The sequence below is a fragment of the Aplysia californica genome, unplaced genomic scaffold (assembly GCF_000002075.1).
Source record: "Aplysia californica isolate F4 #8 unplaced genomic scaffold, AplCal3.0 scaffold00178, whole genome shotgun sequence".
Classification (NCBI taxonomy): Eukaryota; Metazoa; Mollusca; class Gastropoda; order Aplysiida; family Aplysiidae; genus Aplysia; species Aplysia californica.
Window position 1 is genome coordinate 1,004,662 of NW_004797448.1, and position 3,041 is coordinate 1,007,702.

The 3,041-nt window shown below is 41.4% G+C and overlaps 1 long non-coding RNA gene across 1 annotated transcript in view; it reads right to left on the reverse strand.

Moving 5' to 3' along the window:
• Nucleotides 1-59: 59 nt before the first annotated feature.
• Nucleotides 60-3,041, reverse strand: part of LOC106011769 — a 13,191-nt gene continuing 10,209 nt past the window's right edge. Inside the window, exon 3 of the long non-coding RNA XR_001184844.1 lies at nucleotides 60-366. This is a non-coding gene — a long non-coding RNA (uncharacterized LOC106011769). The remainder of the gene's footprint in view (nucleotides 367-3,041) is intronic.

Consider the following 3,041-nt stretch of genomic DNA (forward strand, 5'->3'; position numbering starts at 1 on the left):
CCCCCCCCAAAAAAAAATCCTGCACTGCCCCCTCAACTCCCTCCCGCCATGGCCATGGCAATACTATCTACAAAATCCTACTCTGAACCCAACCTATCCACCTAGCTCCCTATCAACCTATCTTTACAAGGCCACAGCAGTGTAGGTAAGAGTCCTTTAAAGGGGGAAGGGGTGAAAGAAGTAGAATTGGGTGGGAACAGCTGCCTAATGATTTTGTGCTTGAGTGTTGGAAGTGAATTTTGCATACTAGCTTGTTCTTTGCAGCTTGTTGGTGCTGCACTGCCATTACTGTTACAACGAGCCTGCAAAATGTATACTCAAAAATGGATCAAACAAACTCTACCAGCTGTTTATTTTACCTTCTACCTAGCCATTGGACAGGTCCAGGGTTGAGAGAAACATGAACGTAAAAATAAAACGTTCAAGTTTACCTAGCTTTGGGTGTTCTAATTGGGGGGGGGTTTTCAACGTCTAAATAGGCCAAGGCATCTTTCAAAGACAAATACCTTCTAGGGCTGATCATCCTACACTTCTGGTTTCTCGATACAGTGGATATGGACAATCTTCTGGTCTTTTAGGCGACACTTAGTGATCTAGATTTTTCTAGGTGGAACATAAATCTGGATGAGATCACTAAAATGGGAGGGAGCTTTGTTACTGACATATTGCAATTTTATATGGGTTCTAAAGGGTGAATAACGTGGGGTTGGGGCATAGTCAAGACAGGGGTTCTAAAGGGTCAACAACGTTGGGTTGTAACTAACTCAATATACAGCTTTTACTAAATCAAAATTCAAGTTCTAAAGGGTCAAAAACGTGGGGTGGGAGCTATATCAGTACATGGGTACTAAAGGGTCAACAACGTAGGGTTGGAACTAAGTCAAAATAAAAGTTCTAAAGGGTCAACAACGTGGGGTTGGAGCTAAGTCAAGATACGACTTTTAAATGGCTAATAGCGTGGGGTTGGAACTAAGTCAAAATATATGGTTCTAAAGGGCCAATGACGTGGGGTGGGAGCTAAGTCAATACATGGAAACTAAAGGGTCAACAATGTGGGGTTGGAACTAAGTCAAAATACAAGTTCTAAAGGGTCAACAACGTGGGGGTTGGAGCTTAGTCAAGATATGACTTTTAAATGGCCAATAGCGTGGGGTTGGAGCAAAGCAAAAATTTAATATATTGGTTCTAAAGGGTCGATAACGTGGGGTTGGAGCTAAGTCAAAATACAAGTTCTAAAGGGTCAACAATATGGGGTTGGAACTAAGTGAATATACAGCTTTTACTAAATCAAGATGCTAAAGGGTCAAAAACGTGGGGTTGGTGCTAAGTCAATATGCAAGTTCAAAAAGGTTAGCAACATGAGGTTGGGGCTAAATCATGATACGGGTTCTCCAAAGTCAACAACGCGGGGTTGGAGCTAACTCAAAATTCAGGTTCTAAAGGGTCAACAATGTGGGGTGGGAGCTAAGTCAATATCCGACTTTCAAATGGCTGATAACGTGGAGTTGGAACTAAGTCAAAATATATGGGTTCTAAAGGGTCAACAGTGTGGGGTTGGGACAAAGTCAAGAATCAAGTCCTAAATCGTTAACAATGTGGGTATAGGAGCTAAGTCGGAATAATAATAATAATAATAATAATAATAATAATAATAATAATAATAATAATAATAATAATAATAATAATGTAGATCATTTCTATGCCGCCCACGCCCGTGTGAACAAAAAACTCTAGGCGCTTTACATAAATGCATGTACGAACAATATTCATGCACGCACACGCACACGCACACGCACACGCACACGCACACGCACACGCACACGCACACGCACACACACACACACACGCACACACACGCACACACACGCACACACACACACACACACACACATCTACTCGCTTTATCATACGCGCACGCTTGCACATCGTTTCGAAATGAGCTCACACAAATACATAAAATAATATACAACAAGCAATTCGCAAAATACATAAATGGATACATAGTCATTTACATAACATTGTACTGAGCATGAATCTACTGACAAAAAAATAATATATCTTTAAAGATACTATAAATTTAGACTCAGATGTCGTATGAGACTCAAGGGTTGGGGGAGAGAATTCCAAATTGATGGAGCGAGGTGGGCGAACGATCTTTTTTACCTCCTTTTCTAGGAACTCGTAAAAGATACTAATCGCCTACACTTAGTGATCTAGATTTGCTAGAGATGGCTAAAATGGGAGGAAGCTTTGTTATTGACTCATTTATGACATAATATTGCAATTTCATATGGGTTCTAAAGGGGGTTGGGGCTAAGTCAAGACTTAGGTTCTAAATGGTCAACAACGTGGGGTTGGAACTAAGTCAAGATACAAGTTCTAAAGGATCAATAATGTGGGGTTGGAGCTAAGTTAAGGTACAACTTTTAAAGGGCTAATAACGTGGTGTTGGAACTAAGTCAAGATACAATTTTATTGTTAACAAAGAAGATTTGAAAAATTAAGTTCTAGTGGGTCAACATTGAGCCTTCGGCACAATGTCAAGAATGTGTGATCTAAAAGGTCATCAGTGAGGGGTCAGAGAAAGTAAAACCATTCTTTATTCTTCCTTGTTCTCGAGGACACCAGCTAGTCAGTCCGATGTCGCGCACTTACTGCAGTCTGCTTCAAATCTGAGAGACTGCCGTAGAGCTTTCTGTCAAGAGGAGTCACATTCTGCCACGTCTGTGTACGAAGGGTGGCGTAGCGCGGACAGTGCTGAAGGATATGGTTGGCATCCTCTTAGTCGTGTCCACATTCGCAGATCGCGGACTCTCCCACTTTTAATTTAGTGTGCATATGGTGTTTTGAGTCTGTTGTGGCTACAACGGAGTCGAAAGGTTGTGACCTGGTCTGCTCTATTTAGCATGTAGTAGGGGTCACGTCTGTTGTGATTAGGGTGGGATCTTTTCCGTCTGTTTCTTTTCGCAGATATTAGCGTTTTTGACTGATAAATCCATGCTATCCTAAATATGGGTCATTTTGGCTCCTTCTTTGGCTAA